Raw genomic sequence first — 25,911 nt, 5'->3', positions numbered from 1 at the left:
TATCTCTGGTTGTACTAAATCATCATTTGCTGATTTTTACATGGTGATGGTAGGGTGGGAAGTGTGTTTTAGTGTAGTCACTACAGTCTTGGGTGTCCCTAACACAGGGTCATCCTGAAGCAGAAGACAACAAATTTGCCTTCCCCAATCTCCTTGCAATATCTGGGCAGAATCAGTGTCTGCCATTTTGTTTAAGTTGGGGAGTGAGGGGTGAGTAGGAACTGAGGTATGGTAGCAAAGTTCTGGTAGCAGGGGGAGGGATATTTCCAATGTGGGCTGTAGATATATGTCCTTGGGTCAGTTTGTATGCCCTTGTCAGGACCAAGGAGGTTTTGGGGAGGGGAGAGGTAGATGAACACTCACTTTAAGGATTAGCATTCTTTGGTGTGAATTCATTAAGGCTTTTACATTGTTGTAGTTTTCTCTTTTTCCTTCTATGAATTCAGCTGCAAATTGCTCTCCATCTGGCACATAATTTCTCTTTTGGAGTTTTTTTTTTCTTTCCTGAGAGTTATTGGAGACTAGAGAAAGTGTCTAATATGTCATCTTATTTTTCCCATGACCATTTGCCTGGTTTATACATGGCCAAAGACATCCAACACTGATATCGGAAATCTTTTTCATTTAATCAGACACGTAAGGGCACCTTGAGACTAATCGTCATCTCTTGATTTTCACATCCTCAGTGAATGCTTATTTACACCCTTCCATAAACCTCATGGTAAAGTCAGCAAGGTTATCTACCCTCTGGCTATAAAGCTGGCAATGTGAACTTAGGAAGAATAGTGAGTGAAAAATGAATATAACTGGGAAGTTTTAGGGAGCTGCCCGCTGCTCTTCCCTCATCCCCAAATTTTCTCTTCCTTTCCTTCTGTCCCTCTCTCCATATCCCATTTCTATTCCATTTCTGTTCTATTCTATAATGTCCCAGACTGATCAGCAGATATGGTAGCAAGGCCTTCCAACTCAAGTGAATAGAAAAATATGCAGAAGTATAAAATACTGTCATTCTTTCTTTATGATGTTTTCCAGGGAATTCCCAAGGTGTGCTGCTACCTTTAGAAATGTAAAGATTGAGGTTTATTCTTACTTGTTGTTGCAAATTGATGTTTTAGAAAGGCTTAGCTACTTATTTAACTAGCCTTTTCTTGTTTATCTCACTGGTGAGAAGGGTGGTGGTTGTTATTGGTGGGGAGAAAGACGTATTTCCTGGATGTCTAAATGACCTGAGATACTCCTATGTTAATGAAATGATAAGGAATACACATTTGTGCTTTATCCCCAATATAGAAAACTCTTTATATATATGCACATATATAAATTACAACATTTATAATATTCTTCATTTTTCCTCACTCCATGTATACAATCAATTTCCAAGTCTTGTTGATTCTCCATCCTTAACATCTCTCATATTGGCTACCTTTTCAGCTATCACCTGAGTTCAGTCCTTTATCAGTTCTTGCCTAGACTATTACATTTTTTCCTAACTAGTAATACTCCAGTCTCTTCTCTCTTCGTTCCATTCTCCACACTGCTGACAAAATAATTTTCCTAAAGCACTGGTCAACGCTCTCGTTTTCCCTATTCAAGAACTATCATTGGCTCCCTGTTTTCTAAGATAAAATAGAAACTACTCATCCTACACAATCTGAGTCCAGGATGTCTCACATATTTTCTTTCCCTTGAGGACTTTATGTTCCAGTCAAACTGTCCCATGTGCATCTCCCCAATAATACTTATTTTTCTATTTCCTGTCTTTGTGCTTTTGTTCAGGCCATCTCCTTGGCTAGAATTACTTGCCCCTCATTTCTGTCTCTTAGCTTTCTTAGAATCTCAGCTCAGGAGCTACCAAACTGTTAGTATTTCCTCCTGCCTCAAGTAATATTGTGTTTATTTATCTGTTTACAAGCTAAATTCGGTATTAGAATATAAACTCTTTGAGAGGGACTTTAAATTTTTTTTCTTTTCATCCCTAGGGAATAACACAGTGCCTTCATTATGCTTAATATGTACTTACCAAATGTTTGTGGAATTTAATTTTATTGAATACATATCTAAACTTAAATGTGTACACATCCTAGGCTGGGCCTGATTCAGGATGTCCTGATGCTTAAGATTTGAATTAGACAGAAATGAGATATTCATACACCATCTAATAGTTAACAAAAGGAAATTTGCTTAACAATAGGATGGAAAGGATATTAAGGAAGGATGTAGCAGTGGTTCCTGTTTTCCTTCATCTCCATAGGAAACCCATCTGATCAGTAGAGTGTGTTGGGTGTGGTGACTTGTGTGGCAATGGGACATCTGCCAAGTCTGAAGGGTACTGATTCCTCATGGATGGGTCTTTTATGTCCCAAGGAACCAAGAAGTCATATTAGTGGCTCTGATCTTAGCCCTCTGGACCAATCAAGACCAGAATCCAGTTTCCCTGCTATATATGGGAAAAAAGACTAGCCTATAAGACAAATATTGCTTCCACCACAACACCACAAAGCTAAATATTAAAAAAAACAACAACCAAAACTACGGACTCTAAAAATAAAATTTTCTAGTAGAGGCAGATTTCAATCAGGTGAGATGTCTCCTGGTTTTACACCAAATAGAGGAATAAGTCACATATGTGTATGTATATATGTATGTATGTAGTATATATACATGTATATACATATGTATATATGGTGTGTGTCTATTCTCTTTCCTTTGTCTCTTTCATCCATCTGCCTTCTCTCATTTTCTCCTCTGACTGTTAAGGTAGTTGCAATAATTATTCATCCTGTGATTTCATCAGCTTTACTGCTTGAAAATATGCCCTGCATGCCAACAATTTGTTCGCAAGGTAAAAAGCCTTGATCTCCATCTTTCATCCCTTCATTCTCATCACAAATGCACACAAATATCTCCATATCCACCCACACAGCTTTTATAGAAAGTAGACCCTCTTTTAAAATGTGTAGCAAAATTCAAGGTTTCAGGGTTGAGATTCTCCTGATTTCCAAGAAGTGATGATCTGTGTTTTTTGTCAGACTCCTTAAAAGGTGGATTCTCATGTCTCATTCAGGTACAGTTTTATTAAGGTCTGGCAAGTAGGCCTTTTTAAAAAAGAGAACTCTTGCTGTTCATTGTAGTCATTAGCTAGTGATTCAAATCCTTACCTCTCTCTAACTACCAGTGATAAAATGATGCTATATTTCTCTAGGAAATAGTTACATATAAACAGAAATCTACCAATTTGAATGGTGATAGAACTTTGTATTTTTCTCTTAATAAAACAAAACAAAAAAATAAAGCAGTTTAAATGGTGACAGAAGACAGTTTGATGTTGGTTGACTTTGTGTCAGGAGAAGGATATGTAGAGAGCATATTTCTCATTAAGTGGCAGAGTGCATAGAGTGCTGGACTTGTAGTCCAGAAGACCTGAGTCCAAATTTAGTCTCAGACACTTAATAGCTATGTGATTTCAGGCATCATTTAACTTTTCTGTGCCTTAGTTTCTTAATTTGTAAAATGGGGATGATAATAATAACTTTTACCTCCCAGGATTGCTGTGAGGTTCAACCAAGATTTCATTCATGTCTAACTCTTTGTGACCCCATTTGGAGTTTTTGTGGCAAAGATACTCAAGTGGTTTACCATTTCCTTCTCTGGCTCATTTTACAGATGAGGAAACTGAAGCAAACTGGGTTAAGTGACTTGCCCAGTGTCACAAACCACTAAATATCTGAAACCAGATTCGAACTCAGAAGTTGTCTCCTTGACTCCAGGCTCTATCCACTGTGCACCTACCTGCCCTTAAGATAATATAGGTAAAACATTTCACAAACCTTAAAGCACTATATAAATGCATTATTCTTTCTTCATTTCACATTTATATTTATTTTATTTTAAAAATAGTTTTAGGGGGCAGCTAGGCAGCTCAGTGGATAAAGCACTGGCCCTGGATTCAGGAGGACCTGAGTTCAAATGCGGTTTCAGGCACTTGACACTTACTAGCTGTGTGACCCTGGGCAAGTCACTTAACCCTCATTGCCCTGCAAAAAAATAAAAAAAATTAGTTTTAACATTTTATTTTTCCCAATTCTATGTAAAAACATTTTTAAACATTCATTTATAAGCATTTTATCCCCCTACCCCTGTACTCCTGGGACAGTAAGCAAATTGATATAGGTTATACATGTGCACTCATGCAAAACATAATTCCATATTAGTCATATTGTAAAAGAAGACACAGACCAAAAAATAAACCATGAAAAAACAAAATGAAAATAGTATGCCTTGATCTGCATTCAAACTCCATAGTTCTTTCTCTGGATGCGGATGGCATTTTTCATGTTGAATCATTTGGAATTGTCTTGAATCATAGCATTGCTGAGAAGAGCTACGTCTTCTTTCTTCTTCTTTTTTTTTTTAAATTAAAAAAAAATTTTTTTGGTGAGGCAATTGGGGTTAAGTGACTTGCCCAGGGTCACACAGCTAGTAAGTGTTAAGTGTCTGAGACCGGATTTGAAATCAGGTACTCCTGAATCCAAGACCAGTGCTTTATCCACTGTGCCATCTAGCTGCCCCCTTTCTTCTTATTCTTAATTTTACTACCCTAGAGGTTAGAGGATAAAGCAGATCTAGGAGACTTGTGTCACTGTGATGGGACCCTGGGTGACTTTTAAGATACATAACAGGCTGTTGGAAGATGATGTTGGAGCAGGCTTCATAACCGTTGCATTGGGAAAAATGTTTGCCCCACTTCTATCCATTCTTGTTTCCTTGGATGAAATACCTCTTTACCAAGTATTGGGTTTGACTCTGAGCTTCAACATTAAAGTTGAAATCTGGTTGAACTGTCGCATGTGAGCTGTTTGCACTGAGGAGAGATGAATACTGCCTGATAAACTGTCTTTATTCTAGGGCCTAGAGACAATAGTTCCCTCTTTTAGATGATGCCCCAAGTCCATTAAGCAAGGTTGGATACTATACATCAGAATCATCATATGGGGGAAGCACAGGATGAAAATTCACATGATCGGTTGCCTGGGCACAATGGGGCAAATCTTTAGACTTCTATTTAAGGCAGTTTGAAGTTCATTCATCATTTCAACCTATCACAAATCAATTTATGGGCCCTTTTAGAATGATTGCTGCCCATCTATAGTGTTCTAGATATGAGCTGAACACCAAAAAAATTGTCTTTTAAAACTTTTCCACTAAATAAAATGCTTTTAACAAGACACTGAAGTAAATAACTTAGAAACTTGAAAAAGGATGGTAGATTTTATTTAGAGCCAGAAGGAGCATGAGAAATCATTGAGGCTGTCCCCCTTCTTATTTACAGATAAGGAAATTGAGACATTGCTCAAAGTCACATAAGTGACTTAGGTAGAATCAGAGCCCAAGTCTTCTTGACTCTAGGTTCAGTATTCTATTCACAATGACATCTTGCCTCTCAGAGGGAGTCTCACCCATGATAAAAATATCAACTTTGTAAACAAAATCTAAGGATTGGCTAAGTATGAATGTCTTGATATATTAAAAAAAGAAACTTTGTATTTAAGTCTTTGTTTGGCCTAAGGCTGTGTCTCTGTGATTTTGACTGTTCTCAGGATCCAAGCAGGGCCAGGTCTAGTTAGTATTTGGATGGAGAACCACTTGAGGATACCAGGCTAACAACTGAAGTAGGTTATAAATGTGGTTTTCTACTAAGTCAAATGTGGGTATAGTCATATGCTCTTGCTTGATTTCGTGTGGGAAAATGCCAATGTTATTAATGGTATATAGTGTGTATCTAGCCTCGTTTCAAGCATCTGATAACCTTCTTGGTGAGCACTGGATAAGTGGTAATTCTGGAGATTTCACACTGGCAACCTAATGTATTTTGACTAGGGATTATGCCATTATACACAATTTAACTCCTTTCAGGACTCCATTTTGTCAGTGTTTACCTGAAAGAGATGAAAAGCATTTTGCTAACATATATTAATTTTTGCTTAAGTGTCAGAAACTTTATTATAAATTCCCTCAAACATTTTGTATTGTACTAATTATCTGTTAAGTGCAGGAATAGCTCGATACTGTATGTCACTACTCAGTAGGTGTCACATTCTTCCCAAAGTAACTTTGAGATGACCAAATAACATCCCTATATTAGGGTCTACTATAAATATCAAGGGAGTATCACGTACAGTGGTTTTGAACAAAGCAGAAGGCCTAGTTAAAAAAAAAAAGTCCTACAGTATTGATATTTCATAGTATCTGTTTACACATTTGGAATAGGAGAAATTTTGGATTGTTCTTTTATTTTATTATTGTAAATAGAATGTGTGAAGGCTGAGGTAGTTTTTCCATTATTGCTGAGATCAATGATTAAAAGTCAGTAGCCATTACATTGGTAGAGGTCATTGGGAATAGTAGTTATATCCCAGAAAATAAATTCGGTGACAACAGAACCTATGACTAGGGGAGGAAATGAAATTTGGATCTAACTTCTAAAAATAAAGGATTTTTTTGGGGGGGTGGTGGCAGAGAGAAACATATTATAGAGGGAATGGAGAGTATGTTGCAATTACAGAGAAACCAATAGCATAAACTGAAATAGAACACTAGTTGGTGAAGCATGTACCTTCCAGACACATCGCTTCTTCATAGAGGCTGGTGTTTTCATTTTCAGAATGTAGCCGATTGTCTTTCTTATAGCTTGCATAGAAAGGTCAGGCAGTATGTGTTGGTAGGCAGTGTTAGGTACAACATAAATAACCCCTCTCCATATATTTTCCAATAGTAGATTTCTTATAGTTCCGTATTATTGCATCTATCATTATTCTTTATTTATAAGCTCCTGAAAGACAGATTTCTTTTGGAACACCTCCCAGAGCCCTAGGTGAACAATAATAAACATAGATTGATTTACAGTCCTCAAGGTGGCACTGTTGCTGGTTGTGTTATCTATAGGAATGCTTGTCAAGAGAGAAGTCAGAGGAGGAACTCAAAGAAACAATAGGAGACTATGAATTAAGTTCTATTCTTTTTACATTAAAAGATACTTTGCCCAGTAACAACTTGATTAAAATTTAAAATTCTATTTAAAATGGTGTTTTCCTTGTGCTTTTGTAGAGAAGGGGCTCATGGCAGTTACAAAAGAGTCTGGCAGAGTAGAAGCATTTTTTCTAATTAGTTTTGCTAGTGTCTCAGTCTCTTCCTGAAGCCATTGCTATTATTTCAGATCTGACATTTTTTCAAAGTAAATTTTTTTTTTCAGGGATACCACTTAAGGCTTACAAATTTTCCTCATGTTTTAAGCTGAAGTCTTGGAGACTAAAAAAGAAAATTACTCAGCTCCCCTTCTTCTCATCTACTCCCCCCTTTACCCCATTCCTGGACATCTTTCCTGAAAGGAATATAAGTGAAAAAATGAGCTGTCAGTAAGCTTGAGATTTTAGCTCTCCTCATAATGATGCATCATTTATCATGATAGGTTGTTAACTTCACTTGAAGATGCTGCTGCTGGTGGGATTTCTTTCTCTTTGTACTCAGAGAGCTGAAAGACAAACTTGCAACTAGAAGTTTCTTCTACATTGATTTTATACAAAGTTTCCAGTGCTTTGGTTGATGACAGCTGCTACTTCCTGAAAGTCTTGATGCTCTCTGTAGATAGTTTTATGGTTCCATGTTCTCTTGGTTCTGATTGAAGCCAGCCATCTTCAGGAGTCTCCTGCCACTATGTCCGTTACCACTGTTATCAGTTGGCAAGGTTGTAACTGGTTTTCTTTTTTTTTTTAAATTGACCTTTTTTAATATCACCATCATTCCAAAATGAATCTCTCCTTCACTCTAGAGAGTTATCCCTTTTAACAAAAAATAAAGAGAGAAAAAAAAGTTCAGCAAAATTAACCAACATATCAACTGAGTCTGACAGTCTACATTAGGAGTGCTAAACCTTGAACTTTGGTGGGAAAAAATTAAATATTTTTCCCTCTAACTTCTAAATTAAATTTAACATGTCCTACAATGATCAATTTAGGCAATAAACCATTATTCTGGAAAAAAGTCCATTGGGCTCACTAGACTGCCAAAGAGGTCCATGACAAAGTGTAAAAAACTTTTGGTCTATGTAATGTCCCTCATCTCTGCAGTGAAAAGAGGAAGATACATTTTCTCATCTTTTCTTCTGGTGATTATCATTATACCGTGTTCAATTTCATTTTTTTCTTTTAATTTACATTTTTGTAGTCATTATTATGTATGTTGTTTTCCTGGTTTTGCTTATATTGTTTTGTATCAGTTTGTAGAAATCTTCCCATGCTTCTTTGTATTCTTCATGTTTCTTATGACACTGCAGTATTCTATTATATAAATGTACTACAATTTATCTAGCTTTCCTCCAACAGATGGGCATCTACTTTGTTTTTAGTTTTTTGCAATTCAGCTGTATCCCTATTAGTGTGAATAACAAATTGCAGGAAGTAGTCACATTATTTAAATGTTCAGTATTTGAAATTACAATTATATGCAAAATATGGTAATTGGTACCAGCCCATTGCAAATTCAAATTATGTGACCCCTACACAGGACTCATATTTTGCACTAATTGAGAATTAACTGTACAAAAGGTGTTATAGTGAGTATTGTGATGAATATAAGCCCTTTCTATCTTTGACCTCATTGGGGCATATGCCCAGCAGTGAGACCCAGCAGTGGGTCAAAATGCATGTTCATTGACACTAGTTTTCAACGCTGACAAGTTATTGCAATTTCATTGCATAAGGGTATAGATTTGATGTATTTCTTTAGTATATGATCACTTTCTTTTAGATCACCATGCAGTAGTTGTTTAATTCTTAATAATAAAATAATATCTATCATTTATATCATGCTTGCTATGTGCCAGGCACCATGCTAAACACTTTACAACCATTATCTCAATTGATCCTCACAACAACCCTGGGAAGTAGGTGCTATTATTGTCCCTGTTTTAAAGAGGAGTAAACTGAGGCAAATAGAGGTTAAATGACTTAGGTTCACACAGCTAGTGTCTAAGGCTAGATATGAACTCAGGTCTTCCTGACTCCAGACCCAGAACTCTATCCTCTGTGCCACTTAGTTGTCCACCATCATCAACAGAACTTATTTAGCACCTTGAGAACATGCAGTCAGCCACTGTACAATATGGTAAGTTTTATTCCTTTCTGGTGATTGTCTCTTTACAAATGATGGAATCCTTTCAAATCCGGTCTCAGACATTTTACACTAGCTGTGTGACCCTGGGCAAGTCACTTAACCCTTATTGCCCTGCCAAAAAAAAAACCACAACACAAAACAAAACAAAAAACCCCCCAAACCAAAACCAAAACCAAAAAAACCCAAACAAACAAATGTTGGAACCTTGAATGGTTCCAGACTCATAGCACACCAAAGCATAATTATCAGAGCCTTAGTCTTGCTCATTTGATATTACATGGAATGCTAGAGATGAAGCTTACCTACAAACTGAAATACTTCAAGATTTCACTGGATCTTTGACCTAAATGGCATGGGTACTTCCTCTAATGATAAGACACACATCTGCTTAATGTATGTGACTCTCCTTTGTCTGTGCCTTTCCATAACTCCTCCATTGGCTTCTTTTAAAAAAATGTTTATTTATTCTGAAAAGTGTGATAGAAAAAGAGTACTGCACCTGAAATTGCAGATACATTATGTACAACTTGCTATTCCTTTCAAATATACAATAAAGTTATCATATAACTTTCTTTTTTCCCTTCCTTTCCCTCCCTGCCAAACTTTGAGATGGCTACCACTAGACACAAATCTGTATATGTGTGTGTATACAAATACACAAATGTTATGTCATTTTTTTCTGGATTCAAAGAGCATCTTATTTCATATGATCTTTTCAGTAAATTTGGATATTTATAATAGTCTGACCTGGTTGCTCAAAGTCATTCTTAAAACAATACTGTCGCTACTGTCTGCAATGTTCTCTTGATTCCACTCATTACTCTCTTTATTATTTCATGTAGGTTTCTCCATGTTTTTCTAAAATCATTCATTGAGCTCATCATCATTGGTTTCTACTCAGTTTTCGAGGGGCTGTTCTCTAGGTCTTGGTATTGTGTTGATGCCCATGTAGCACATGGGTTGTCAATCACTCTTCCTATATGACCCTATATGATATTTTTCCTTTCCAGTCTTATTTCTCTGAGGATATCTTTTACATATTTGTTTTTGTATATTATTTTGTCAATGGTGAAATGCTATATCTTAAAGGATTTTAAGGACAGCATTTGTCTTTCCACTGATCTTTGGGTGACTTGAGATTTTGATTCTTCAGAGACTGGTAATGCATGATTTTTAGCCAAACAGCATCATTGGAAGAATATTCTTCTGAAAAAAATGGCTTTTATTTCAAGGAGAAACTTGGGGTCACAAAAACACTCCCCACTTGTTTTCTGTGAATCCAAACATTGGGAAAGATCTCACCAGCTGCAGTATGAGGAATTTCTTTTCAATTTGGGCTCTTCACTGGACATCCTTTATGCCAAACACTTTTGCTGAACATTTCTCTTTTTCATGTTTCCCTTAGCATCACAAGCAGAGGTTTATTATTGGCCACTTCCTTCAGAATTGGAAGTTGAAAATACTAAAATCACGTTCAGTCTTATGACCATAGGATTAATCACACTGTTACCTTTGGTCTGAATCATGGTGCCCTTTGGATGTCAAATTTGTTCCACGAATATGTAAAAATCTACACAGTGGCATCTGTGGACAATTCATACAATCTCTCTTTGCCTCATTTTCTTCATCTGTAAAATGGGGATAATGTCATCTACCTTACAGGGTTGTTAGGATTCATATGCAATAATGTGTTAAAGAGCTTTGTAAACTTTTAAGTTCCTATGTTGTTGCTGTTGTTGTTGTTGTTGGGTTGTTTTTCAGTTGTGTCTGACTTTTTTTTTTTTTTTGCAGGCAATGGGGGTTAAGTGACTTGCCCAGAGTCACACAGCTAGTAAGTGTCAAGTGTCTGGGGCCAGATTTGAACTCAGGTACTCCTGAATCTAGGGCCGGTGCTTTAACCACTGCGCCATCTAGCTGCCCCCTGTGTCTGACTTTTTGATACCTCATTTGGGGCTTTTTTTGGAAAGATATTGGAGTGGTTTGCCATTTTCTTCTCCAGATCATTTTACAAATGGGGAAACTAAGGCAAAGAGGGTTAATTTACTTGTTTAGGTTCACACAGTTAGTAAGTATCCAAGGCCAGATTTGAACTCAGGGAGAGATGAGTCTTCCTGACCCTAGTCCTGGTATGCTATCTACTGCATCACCTGTTTGGTGTATTTAAGTACTACATAAATGTTGATTAGTATGATTTTATTATTAATGAATATGATTTATCTATTTCTTCATCTTTTATTTGCCACATGCATATAATTCTGATCTGTGAAACTAATGAAAATTTTGACTTAAGGTGTATCAATACATTCATAGTGGAATTAGATGTGACCAGAAGATCATGTTTCACATAGCAAAGGCATAGTAAGGTCCTTGGAGTGTTAGGTCCCAAATTTTCTCACACCCATTGTGGATGCACAGGTATATCTAATATATTAGGTTTTGTCACCTGGAAGGTGATGAATGCCTTCTGTTTTTCATAAAATTTGTGCCAAGATGTATAGACATTTTGATCTTGGATATATTTTCTTATATTTGAATACAAATAACTCTTGCTTAAAAGGACTAATGTAATATCTTTACTGTGTAGTTTAACTTTCAGATATGATACATACTTACACACAGAGACAATTTGGGTTATGGTTTTTTTGGGCGGGTCAATGAGGGTTAAGTGACTTGCTCAGGGTCACACATGTAGTAAGTGTCAACTGTCTGAGGCCAGATTTGAACTCAGGTCTTCCTGAATCCAGGGCTGGTGCTTTATCTACTGCGGAGCTATGTTTCTATTAGAATAGAACTCTGGTTGAATCTAATTTAGAGGCACTGTTCTAGAATTATGGTAGATAGAACATTTTTAGGGAGGATGTTGATAAGCAGAAGAGTACACTGAGGAAAGAAACCAGCATGGCTAAGGCCCTCAAGATTAAGGCAATATGAATATTGGCCAAAAGAGCTAGGGATATTTATCCTGAAGGAGAGAAGAGTTGGGCAGAAACACATTAACTGCCTTCAAATATTTAAAGGATTATCACGCAGAAGAAAAATTTCACTTATTCTTCATGATTCGACTGGGCAGACCTAATAGTCCTGGGTGGAAGGTTCAGAAAGGCAGTTTTAGTCTTGATGTAAGGAAAAACTTAACAACTTGAGCTGTCCAGAAGAGGAATGGGCTGATTAGGGAGGAAGGGGATTCTTCCTCACAGGAATTGTTCAAGAGGCTGGGTGAACTTCATTTTGGGATGTGGTAAAGGGGATTCTTTTTTTTTTTTTTTTTGAGTTCATCTAGATGGCTTCTAAGGTCCCTTTTAGCTCTGACATGAGTGCTGGTCATGGAATGAGAAACTTCAGATTCAAACCACAGCCCTACAACATACTACCTGTATGACTTTCGACAAATAAGTTAACTCCCTGGGCTTTAGTCCTTTAACTGTAAAATTAATTTGGATTACATGGCCTTTGAAGTCCTTTCCAGCTCAAAATCCATGATACTTTTCTCCGATAATCCAGTATTCTCCCAATGCTTTACTATCCTTAGCATAAAGGGAATTTTCATAATATACTGGGAAAAGGAAAAAAAATGCACTTGCAAAACACTTTTAGTTTAATTTGCATTATTGACATTTTCTCCATCACTTTCTTAAGTCTAGACAATCAGTAAAACATTAAACCAAACCCTGATTTGTAGCTTTGCTGATTTCTGAGGTGGAAATGCTCACACTGAAAGTTTGATAATTGTTTTCCAGCCCACCCCAGGGGCTGGATGGGGGGAGAATATGAGAGTAAGGGAGGGGTGCAGCATAACTTCCAAGGTAACAAGCATGCTATAAGATGACATATGTATCTTTAAATGTCTGACGACAGTTTTCTTCTGCTTCTCTTTGGATTTATTAAAACACCGACTTCCAAAAATATGTTAAGCAGGAAAACCATATTCTACTTGTTCCTCCATAAATTCAAATTTGTTAGGCACAATGAATGTGTGGGTGGGTGCTGGTATGTGTGAATTTCTATTGTGTAGCTCCCCAAGTAAATACTATGCCTTCCCAAGTTACAAAAGTCTTAGTTTATTCCACCTGTTTTCCCGTGGTATAATCCAGTCTAATTTATTGTCTTGTTCAGATCCCAGTCTGTGTCCCTGATTTTGCTAGATTTCTATTTAGAAAAGGCAAACATTCAATAATAGGCTTAATTCATGAAAGAGCATCTGTAGATAATTTCAGTGTTCCCCGGAGAAACAAGCATAACTTTCACTGTGGGACCACGAATGCCTCTTGGGCAAGGAATTAATTTTCAACCCTGTAATGAAGAGGGTGTGTTTGTGCCTGTGTCTGGTATATGCAGCTCTTTTGTTAACTGGGCAAATTTCACCGCAGTGTCTGTCTGCAGCATAAATGCACTCACTAGTATTTTCTGCAGTCAAACTACATTTCCATTCAGTATGTAGATTTAAGGGATTTTTTGTCAATGTTGCAATAATAGGGCAAACCGAACATCTTTATTTCTCTTCTGAGTGAGTTTTATTATTGGGACACTTGAGCAGTATTTGGGCATGAAAAGTATATTGCCTCTTTGTTTATCGGTAAGGTTAAATCTGGAGGTCTGTGCTTTAAATTGAATTGTTTTGTCCATTAAGATTCTTCCTATTCTTTTCTGTAGAGTGATCTTAAGAATAAGAGATAAGAATACTATGAAATGAGATGATGAAACAGTTGGGAAAATATCTCACCCTTATGAAAGATTTGTTTACTTCTGCAGTTTGGGCAAATGAAGTGAAAACCTTGTCAATTTAAGTTGAAAGATGCTGATAAAATTGAGGTTTGCCATTTTTTTCTTTGGGTGAATTTTGTAACACATTGGGGAGACAGTGGTAGATGGGGGGTTGTCTTTAGAATTAGGAAGGCCTGGGTTCAAATCCTCCTTCTGACATATAAAGACTAGGCAGCCATGGGAAATAAGGCCTTTACATCATCAGTGTCCCTAGGCAATCTCTAAGACCCCAAATTATAGACTCATTCTTAGCTCCAAGGACCATATGCAGGATTTCCCACAGTCTAAAAATTAGTTTTATACAGAAAAATGTCCCATTAGTACTTTAAATATGATCAAAGTTAAAAGCAAACTTGGAGTTTAAGTTATTTTACTCATAAGATAAAACACTGCACTCTATAGTATTTTTTTATTTGAGGGATTAACCATAGAAATGGTTTTCGGTGCCTGGCTACCACTGGACAAAGGTAGCATCACTTAGGGGACAGAACCTTGGATGTAGAGTCAGATGATATGAATTTGAGGTTCTGGCTCTGTTATTTGTTAGCTGCTTCAATCTGAACAAGTCACTTACTATCCCTAAACCTCATTTATAAAATTGGGGATGATAATACACCCTCTAATGATCTCAAAGGGTTATTGCAAGAAAAGTGTTATATAAACTCTAGTGCTATATAAAAGTGAGTTATTGCTGCTGTTAGTTCCAATGAGCCCACATTTGATGATGACTTAAATGTGTTTTTTTATTGAAACTTGCATTTCCTTCAGTGCTGAGCTCATTGCTTTGTGCACCATAGGTATTTAATATAGTTGTTGAATAATAAATAACGTAGTAACAAAATGACTATCAGTAATGCAATGCTTTACGGATCTGTGATTTTTTTCTCTTTTAAATTAAATTTTTTTTCCATTTAACAATTATTTTATTTTTTATCTATTTTATTTTTATTTTTTTGAACATTTATTTTCTCCCCCCCCCCCAACTCCTCCACTGGGGAAAACAAAAACAAATACACAAATGCAAAAAAGGAAGCAAATGTGCTTAATCAAACGAAATACTTTCTCTTCCTTAGCATGTCCAAAAATGTGGGTCTTGTTCTACATATTTAATTCATTACTTCTCTGTCAGGAGATAGGTAGTATGTTTCATCATTAGTCTTTTTTATGTTCAAATTCAGTTTTATTCAAGTTAATTTTTCTCCATCATTAGTCTTAATTATGGTTGGTCATTGAATTGATCAGATAACAGTTTAAGATCAGATCTTAAATCTTTCAAAGGTTTTTTTTTTTTTACAGTGCTGTTATTTTATAAATTGCTTTCATGGTTCTGCTTCCTTTGCTCTGCATCTATTCACACATCTTCCTAAGTTTCTCTGAAGCCATCCTCTTCATTATTTCTTATGCCACACACACATTCATATACTGTAATTTATTTAACTATTCTCCTAAGGTTTCTTAAATGTGTGCATTCCTTTCTACAGAACATAATCCTTATTATGTTCTCTGTTATTGCACAGATGTTTTTCAAGAGCTGCTGTGGCCAGCCTGGTGATAAACTTCTCTGACTTTAGCTAGACTGGTCCTCAAATAGCTAATATATAATCTGTCACTAGGCACATGTTTGAAGTGTTTCCAGTTGACAGGTCTGCTGTTACAACATTTGATGACTTAGGTTTACCTTCATATCACAATGAGGCACTGGTTATAACTAGGATTTTCGTAGAATTTTAACAAGTTAGAATTTTGGAATTGAACTATTGGAGAATGAAGCTATATTAGTCATGCTTTAAGAGCTCTATGTAGACATGGTATAGAGTAAACAGCATTAGATTTGCCCTCAGAAGACTTGGGTCCAAGTTCTGCATGTTTTACTTAAACATTGGTGAGCCTCAGTTTCTTCATTTGTAAAATGCGAATAATCAATACCTGCCCTGTTTAAACCAAAGGGTTGTTGTGAGGATCAAACAAAAACAATGGTGAAAGTAAGAGGGATTTGTAAACTCTAGAGGATTATGCCAGTGTAAGACTATAAATATTTTTAGGTTTGTACTTCAGATATTTATGGTGACCAGGTAACTCTAGAATAGATCTGTAGGCTTGGAATCAAGAAGAATCATCTTCCTGAATCCAAATGTGGCCTCAGACACTTACTAGCTGTGTGACCCTGGGCAAGTCACTTAACCCTGTTTGCCTCTGTTTCCTCATCTGTAAAATGAGCTGGAGAAGGAAATGGCTAACCCCTCTAGTACCCTTGACCCCAAATGGGATCATGAAGACCTGATATGACTGAAATGACTCAATAACAACAACATTTCAGATATTTATATTTTCTTGGCATGAAGACAAAGATCCACAACTAGACAGCATTCTCAGGAGGGCAAATTATGGGTCAAGGGGATCGCATTCACTTTTTCTTGCTGCTGTCCCCAGTTTCCTCCTCTCCTCACACTTTCATTGTGAAAAGCCCTTCAGTCTTTGGCAGCATTTCCTGCTACAAATAGCACCCTTTGGTGACTCCTAAATCTACAGAATGTTCAGTTTCATATTGTATCTATCAGTCATTCAATAGCACTTCTGAATTCTCACTATGTGCAGAATCCCAAATTAATGCAAATAACGAATGCCTCCAAGGGGATCGTGTTCCTCAAATTCATGCAGCATATTTGCAGTGGGCTAGAATAAACTGACATATTTTATATAATCATAACTTCCAAACCATGTGAATTCAAATACACACAACCATTTCAGAGGATTCATTGTTAACAGTAATTGGGATGTAGCCGTATAACAAATGCTATAAGACGACAGAAAGGCGTAAGTATTTGGTTTTAAACTGTGTAGAATCTAGTTGAGATCAATATGTCTTTATGAAACTAAGAACAATTTTAAAACCATAGGTGGTGAAGTGGTTAGAGCACTGGCCCTAGAGTCAGGAGGACCTCAGTTCAGATTCTGCCTCAGACACTGACTAGTTGTGTGACACTGGGCAAGTCACTTGACCCTGATTCCTCTGCCCCCCCCCAAATATAAAAACAAGAAAAATAAATTCAAATTTCTGTAGTCTAAATTCCTTTTTTTTACAGGGCAATGACGGTTAAGTGACTTGCCCAGGGTCACACAGCTAGTAAGTATCAAGTGTCTGAAGCCGTATTTGAACTCATGTTCTCCTGAATCCAGGGCCAGTGCTCTATCCACTGTGCCACCTAGCTGTCCCCCTAACTTCCTTTCTAAAGCTAGTTCTCTAAAGGAAGGGATAAGGGAAGAGAATAAGCATTTATTAAATGCTTATACTATATGCCAGATGCCAGGCACTGTGCTAAGCATTTTGCAAATATCTCATTTGATCCTCACAATGATCCTATACGATGGATGCTATTATGAGTCCTATTTTACAGTTGAGGAGACTGAGGCAAATAAAATTTAAGTGACTAGTCCAGATACTTCTAGTGGGTATCTGAAGCTGGATTGGAACTCAGGTCTTCCTAGTTCCAGGCCCAATGACTGGAATCCACTGTAGCACCTAGCTTTGCATACCTGAAGCTAGTTACCATTTTGGTTAAAATATGAGCCACATTTTTTTTTAAGTGAGGCAATTGGAGTTAAGTGACTTGCCCAGGGCCACACAGCTAGGAAGTGTTAAGTGTCTGAGGTCGGATTTGAACTCAGGTCCTCCTGACTCCAGGGCCGGTGCTCTATCCACTGTGCCATCTAGCTGCCATATGAGCCACATTTTGATTTGATAGTTGGAAAAATAAATTCTGAACAAGGAGAAACTATATGTGTGAATGAGAGTTGCTTTTGATTTTTAACCAAGGCTAAGTAGGTAGACAGTGTTTATTACACTTCAGATGAAGACATGTTGATCAATTAATTATTGTGTACAATGAAGGATTGGCTAATTCTATGCCATTATTGATGAGGAAGGGACTCCTTTTCCTTCAGGAATTATCTGGATGGGGAAGAGAACTTTAAGCTCTAAAGAGTAGGGGCCTCTGTTTGAACTCTATCATCCCTTCTATTTACACCAGTGAATGGAAGCATGATATAAACTCAGCTGTCCCTGTATCACATTTTGCCTGTATTAGGGAACCAGCATGATGTATTCAATGCAGACAGCAGAAGTCGTTTCATTATGACTTTAAGAAATTCTTTACTTTTTTCAACTCTACATTTCCCTTTCATTTTTACTTGATCCCACAACTGAAACCAACTGGCTGCCACCAGGATTTGTCTTGATTTAATTTATATGTGGACTTGAGATTTCATCTAGGGTAATGATTAACATAAAAGCTTTCTGGGTAGAAAAGCTAATCAAGCAGGGGACTTGTGTGATTGTGACAACAGTCTTCTTTCCAAAAGTGTCTGTCATCCTTATTTCTCTCTTTCCTCGGCCCCACAATTTTCTTTCAAAGGTCACTTCTCCCATCATGTGCAATATAGACCCTAAAAATGTTGGCAGCAAAATTGATAGTGTTAGACATTTTTCAAAACACCAAATGACTGCAATCAGTGTGTGTGTGTGTGTGTGTGTGTGTGTGTGTGTATGTGAGCACATTTGTGTAATGGTGCTGCATCCTGATGGACAGCAATGCCAGAAAATTATTTGGGAACATTTGGGCATATTAACAAATTCATATTTTAAAATTTTCTTTGTGGTTACAAGCATGCTTGAAATGAATTCATGCCCACATCATTATGCCTTGCAAATCACTGCTTTTTCCTGAGAGGTTTGTAATATTTCTTCTAAAAAGAAGTTTGAGTACATCATTGTTTGGACTTAGAAATGTTTCTTTAATATGAACTGGTGTGTTCTATTTTCACAGGCTTTATCAGTATGATAAAAAACCAGTATGAACTAGCATGCCTTGACATAATAAAAACCTACGTTGTCCTCTTGCCCCCCCCCCCCTCTCTCTCCCTCCCTCCTTCCCTCCCTCCCTCCTTCTCCCTCTCCTATCTACCTACCTATTTATCTATCTATCTATATCTATCATTTATCATCTACCTATCTATTCATTTATCTATTTTTTGTTTTGCTTTTAGCAAAGTATTATCCTATTATAACTTGGTATACCTTCACTGAAGTCTACCCTGATATTCCATCTTGATGTGCAGGAGTCTTTTGGCTCTCAAAGCCTTTATTGGTGCCTAGCATAATAAATGTTTATTGATTTATTGAAATTCAGGCTCTGGTAGTTAGAAGTCTTCTCTTGTATACACTGTGATAGGCTGTATGTTTATTGTATAAGAACTCAACTAGCTCCATTAGGAGAACTCTGCTCATCCCTAAGTTGGCCACAGCCTGATGATTTTTTTTTCAGTTACAGCAACTCTGGAAGACTGTCTACCAAATTGTAAAGGGTCCGTGATCTGTATTAGTGGAGGGATTATCTACTCCCTAGAAATTATAGCTTCATTAACTTAGAGGCATAAGCAGTATTTTTTAGTGGGAAAAAAGGACCAATGGTCCCTGTTAACAACTGATTAATGTGAACATTTGATCATAGGTTGTTTTACTGCACTGCTGAGATTCATTGTTTTTTACTTAAGCATTTTTATTCCTTTTCTAAGAATATCCAAAAGAGCTCCCTCAAGCAATCACCAGGGAAGTGCTCTTTGGTAGGGGATACATCATAACTTTTTTATATGTTCAAAAATATTAAAGTTGGAAGACCATGTAGGAATGCTTTCAGCAACACTATAGATGGATGTTCACCCACCATTTGCTTCACCATGTCCAGCCATGATAATGTGGCATTTTTTTGTACAGTAGTCTATTTATTGACAAATCAAATTAATTTGTAGTTCTTCCTTACAGTGAACCTAAATCTTCATCCTTTTCATTGATCTCTTCTGCATTTGGATTTGATATGATACAAGTGCACTGAGTTTGGAGTAAGAAAACCTGGATTTAGGTCCTATCTTGACCACTTGCTATCTCTGCAGTTTTCTGCAATCCACTTAACCCTACCTGCTCTTAGTTTCATCATCTGCAAAATTAGAGGATTAGATTCTATTACCCCTGAGGTCCCTTCCATACCTAAATCTACAGCCCCATCACCTCTATGTACTCTATACATCAACCTAGCAAATATATGAACAAAGCTATCATATCTCACCTTAGTCTTCACTTACCTAAATTTCACTGGTCTTTGAACTATTTCTTCAACTGTTCTGAATGTGGTTTCTAGCACTTTTCCTAATAGCAGTTGTACGTCCATGTTTTCACTCTCATCTGTTGTCATCCTTTTAAAAATATGACACCCAAATTGAACACAGTAATCTAGATGTGGTCTGACTAGTGTATAGTATAGAGGGTAGCAATTTTTTCCTTTTATATGGATGTGGTCTAAGATTGCATTGCTTTTTTTTTTTCAAGCCAATACTAAGTTGATACTGGGGGAAAATGTATGTATTTTCTGTACCAATGCGCTTCCAGTGATGCTATAGGACTCTGAATGAAAAAATGTTTGAAGAATTAAAATTGTGATGTCACAAAGAATCTGCTGGTTACAAGAAGGTTGCTGCATATTATTCATGATGGTTTGTTCAACAAATGGAATTGAATATATTGTTCAGGAAATGTATGATCAGAAAAGGAGGTGGGCTAGTCATATAGTGAAAATGAGGCAATGGGGGCAGCTAAGTGGCGCAGTGGATAGAGCACTGGCCCTGGAGTCAGGAGGACTTAAGTTCAAATCCAGCCTCAGATACTTGACACTTATTAGCTTTGTGACCTTGGGCAGGTCACTTAACCCTCACTGCCCAACCAAAAAACCAAAAAACCAAATGAAAATGAGGCAATGCTAGATAGAAGGACTGAATGATATAATGGAACTCATGGAACATTAAAAGAATTAGAGGGGGGCAGCTAGATGGCGCAGTGGATAAAGCACCGGCCCTGGATTCAGGAGTACCTGAGTTCAAATCTGACCTCAGACACTTGACACTTGCTAGCTGTGTGACCCTGGGCAAGTCACTTAACCCCCATTGCCTCGCAAAAATAAAACCAAAAAAACAAAACAAAAGATCTAGAGGAAGACCTCTTATATACTGTGTAGACCCTTTGTAGGAAGACATGAATAAGAATTACAGAAGATGGGAACATTTGGATGGATTGTGATCTGTACTGATGGTTCTGAAGTATGTTACATTATTAGTGGGCAGCTAAGTGGCACAATAGATAGAGCACTAACCCTGGAGTCAGGAGGACCTGAGTTCAAATGTGACCTTAGATACTTACTGTGTATTCCTGAGCAAGTCACTTAACCTTAATTGCCTTAAACATCTGGGGCCTTCCCCAGGCGGTCTGATAGTATATCTTGCCACTGGACTCAGATAGCTCTGGAAGAGAGAGTGAGGCTAGTGACTTTGCACAGCTCTTCCTCACTTAAATACAATTCATTGCAAGTCATGACATTTCTCATGGTCCTCTTTGAGAACAAAGGATCTACAACAACAACAAACAACAACAACAGCAATAACATCTTTTTTTAGTTCAACTAAAACCTTGAATATTTTTCATATGAAATTCTCTGTAACCAACTTTTACCTGAAGTATACTTGTATAATTACTTTTGGAAAAAGATCTAAGGGCAGTATTTCACTTTTGTCTCTGATAAACTTTATTTCCCCTCACCCCAGCCTGTAGAGATCCTTTAAATTATGATCCTGTCATCAAATGCATTGATTAACCATCCAACTTTGTTTCCTCTGCCAATTTTGATAAATTCATCTTTGATCTCTTTATCCAAGTAATTGATAAAAATGTTATATAGGACAAGACAAGGGTAAACTCCTACAGTATACCTAAAGACCCATCTTTAGGCTTATGTCAATCCATCAATAAACACTCTTTGTACATAATTGTTCAGTTAACTATGCAATCACTTCACTTTTCTTCATCTTGTCCACAAGGACAACAGAAGTTACAATGTCAAGTTCCTGACTAAAATGCAGTTACCTTAGAACTATCCCCTCCTAGTCTGGTAATTCTATCAAAACAAGCAACGAGACAACAAATAGACATAAAAAGATTTTTCAGCACTTTTATAGCATCCCAGTCTCATTATTGATGATAGTGGAAGTAGCTTAGGATGGAGTTCTGAAGGCAGGTTTTGGTATTGCTGGTTATGACTGATTTCCATGACCAATACAGTTGCAAGATGCTATGTGAAAAGGCCATTCTTACACACCAGTGTCTTCCCAATCCATTCCACTTGGTAGTGGTCAGTCCTAGATACGTTGTTCAATTGTAATGTAATTGCCAAACTCATTTGTCCAACTTTTTAATAGTTTTCATCTCTCATAAATGCCAAAATACTGAATATAATTTTCATAGTCTATTGCAGTTGTTTTTGTGAGGTACTTTATAAGTACTAATACTTAAAAAGATAATATGCCTTTTCCAAAATCTTTTGTGAAAAGTTCAACCTCTCCAAATAAAGGATGTAATTCTTTATGAGGGAAAGTGAAACAGTGACAAATAATGAATAGAGTTATAGGCAAAGAATTAAAAATTAAGTGCAGACTAAAGGTTTTTTATGGGGGGGCTGATGGGGCTAGAGAAGAACCATTGGCAAATTAATGAATTATGTTTTTCTATTTTAAAATATACTTCCTTTGCCCCAATGTTGAATAAGAACTTGTACCTGACTTGATCTGGAGCTGTAAGTAAATCAACTTTACATATATTTTTACAAATGCAATTGAATTTCACAACATTCAGCCAAACTCAGCAAGTAGTTTTATGTGCTACCAATCCATTCAATACAGAAGACCTTACATAAATAAATACTTAGTCTTGAAAATAGAAAAGAAAAAAGAAGCATTTCAACTATTCATTCAACACAGTTATCAGGAATTTAATTTGCATAAAACAATTTCCTAACTTGTAGGTGATACAAATGAAATAGATATTTCTGTCCTCAAGAAGCTTGAAATTTATTTGAGTAGATAAAATTTATATAACTGAAATAGCCAGAGAACAAAAGCAATCATGTGATAAAGTGTTATAAAGTATAAATCCTATGCTTAGGGAAGACGAGATAAGTGAGTGCTCAGTGAAGAAGATGAAATAAAAGACAGAGATGCGTAGATCTGACGAAGGACATTCCAAGAAACTAACACTATGAGTAAAGACCCGGAATGGAGTAATATGAATGTGTGTAATGCCAAGGAGACAGGTTTATTGGGAGAAATAAGACCTTTCTGGGTTATAACATGGGATGAAGTTGAATATGCATGTGGCGGGGCAGCTAGGTGGCACAGTGGATAGAGCACCGGCTCTGGAGTCAGGAGTATCTGAGTTCAAATGTGGCCTCAGATACTTGACACATACTAGCTGTGTGACCCTGGGCAAGTCACTTAACCCCTATTACCTCACTTAAAAAAAAAAAGAAAAAAAATATGCATGTGGCAAAGTGGGTTTGGGGGAGAAGCAATGTATGTAATTAAGAGGATTTGAATGCTAGCCCAAGGACTTAGTTTGCAGCATAGAAAGGTGTTGAGAAAATAGTAAATTATTGGCACTTGTATGTAAGATTTCTGTAAATTAAAAGTCTAACATGGTCTCTCCATAATACCAGAGCATGTCACAGTCTACATTGTTATGCTTATCAATTAGAGATAGTTTTTAAAAAAAGTAACTCCCATATCCACCAATACTTCAAAAAACCCAATGAAATCTTTTATGCCTAATGTTTATGGAGGGTTTTCTTTTCTCTTTTAAGTTTTGGTCTGGACCAGGCAATATTACTTTTACTAACTACAACTACCACTATTATTGTTACTATTAACTACTACTGCTAAGTACTCCTAGTATTACTTAAGTACTAACATTACTAGCTACTGCTAATTACCAATTACTAATAACTATTAACTACTGCTAATTACCAACTATTCCTAACTACTAATTATTACTATTTAGTACTACTAACTACTATTGGTACTATTACTATAACCAGTACTATCTATCACCTTCCCTACCACTGCTACTGCTCTTTATAGCTGACATTTATGTAACGATATAAGGTTTCCAAAGGACTTTATATTGGTTGGCTTATTTATTTACCTATCCTTAATAGTGACTGCTATAAGTTCTTGAACAGGAAAATGTAATGGAGAAAATAATGTTTTTGAATAGTAATCCTGGTGACTATATGAAAATACCATGTATATGATAGAGTATTGTTGTTTTGTCTTTTGTTCTTGAAGAGGACCATGACATTGGCAAGTGGTGTAATGACTTGCAGTGAATTGGATTTAAGTGAGAGAGCACTGTGCAAAGTCATTGGTCTCACTCTCTTCTCCAGAACAATCTGGGTTCAATGGCAAGATATAGATCAGGATGACTGGAGATGGTCTCAGATACTTTTAAGGCAATTGAGTTAAGTGATTTGGCCAGGGTCATTCAGCTAGTGTCTGAGGTGAGATTTGAACTCAGGTCTTCTCAAGTTCAGGGCCAGTGCTCTATCCATTATGCCACCTAGCTGCCCTATGATAGTGTGTACAGACCATAAGAAGACCACTAAGGGCAGCTAGATGGTACAGTAGATAGAGCACCAGCCCTGGATTCAGGAGGACCTGAGTTCAAATCTGGCCTCAGACACTTGACACCTACTAGCTATGTGACCCTGGGGAAGTCACCTAACCCTCATTGCCCCACCAAAAAAAAAAAGACCACTAAATAGGCAGTTATAATAATCTTTCCCATAGCTAGCTTATAGTTTTTTTTAACCATACCTGTGATTCCATTGGTCCAAGGGAACTGCCATGCTTTTTACATTCTTAGAGAGTTGCACAGGTCTCTGAGAATGACTTGCCCATGATATGATATGCAGCCAATATGTGTTAGAGGAAGAGCGTGAACTTAAGTCTTTTTGTTTCTGAGGCCAGCTTTGCATCCAATCTACCTCTCACCCCGCCTCCCAGTTTAACAGTATCAGTTCTCTGAGACTCCCCAAATAAACATAATTCATCTTATTTCTCTAGTCTTGTAAACTAATATTTTTAAAAAAAAACCCTTTTTTTTCTCTTTCCATTTTTAAGGGCTGGCATTGTGAAAGTGGCTATTTAAGAAGAACAGCATCTCAGGTCCTAGCATCTCAAAGGTGCTTGGGAAAAAGCTCCTTCTTGGAAGATTACCAACACTTACATATAGGATTTCTGTGGTTAAAAAAGTCCACTGAGTTCTCCTCATTCTACCAGCAGGGGGCATGTTTCACAGCCCTGCTTCTTTATGCCCATCGACTAAAGGTAAGGAAAAAAAAGTATCTGAATCTTGCATGCATAAAGGTTTTTTAAAAAGTTATTATTTGTCATTTGTTGTTGATGTTATTTAATAAGCACATACTCTTCTGCTTGGAAGGAAACAATCAAAATTAGTCTATCTTATTGTCTTTAGGGAGGACCTAGGGACTATAAACCATAACAGATAGATTAGAAACTATTTAGTTTGAATAAGAGATATATTTTTTAATTTCCTCTCTCGGAGTCTGTTTATAACAGAGGAAGATGAAATAAGTATACTTTATTTTAAGAAAACATGATTTTGGAAGTTTTGACTTAGAAAATCAATAAGCTAAGAGAAGGCTTCATCAAAGGAATGAATGATTGAATGAATGAATGAATGAATGAAAAAAAGCATCAAAGGCACTGTGGTAGGTGCTTCAGAACCAAATATAAAAATGAGTAACTTCTTTCCCTAAAGAAACTTGCATTCTAATAGGAGAAGTTAACAGCACAATTAGGGTTTTGGAAGCCAAGGAAGGGAGTTTTGGTTTGGGGTTGGGGAGGGATGGTGTTGCAGGAATGGTCAGTGGAGAGATAAAGGGCAATCCATAGTCATGTCCTTTCTAGGAGATATGGTAATATTTACTTACTATTTCCAGGGCAAGGGATAGAAAGGATCAAGAGAGATAGATATGTTTTCAGGGCAAATGGTAAGATATCCTAGGTGGATGGATCTGAAGCATGTACTGG

At 36.8% G+C, this 25,911-nt stretch overlaps 1 protein-coding gene across 4 annotated transcripts in view; it reads left to right on the top strand.

Moving 5' to 3' along the window:
* TAFA2 (TAFA chemokine like family member 2) overlaps nt 1-25,911 on the top strand; it is a 578,300-nt gene that overhangs the window by 258,432 nt on the left and 293,957 nt on the right. For 3 of the 4 annotated variants that reach the window (XR_006353324.1, XM_043968342.1, XM_043968341.1), the window contains exon 2: nt 24,979-25,185. The gene's annotated coding sequence lies outside the window, so the exon portion shown is untranslated. Of the gene's footprint in view, nt 1-3,778; nt 3,810-24,978; nt 25,186-25,911 lie in introns of those variants that run through there. The other variant, XM_043968343.1, reaches the window with a different exon arrangement.

This window comes from Dromiciops gliroides, chromosome 5 (genome assembly GCF_019393635.1).
Source record: "Dromiciops gliroides isolate mDroGli1 chromosome 5, mDroGli1.pri, whole genome shotgun sequence".
Lineage (NCBI taxonomy): Eukaryota > Metazoa > Chordata > Mammalia > Microbiotheria > Microbiotheriidae > Dromiciops > Dromiciops gliroides.
The sequence above is the reverse complement of the archived record's forward strand: the minus strand, read 5'-3'. Positions and strand labels throughout refer to the sequence as shown.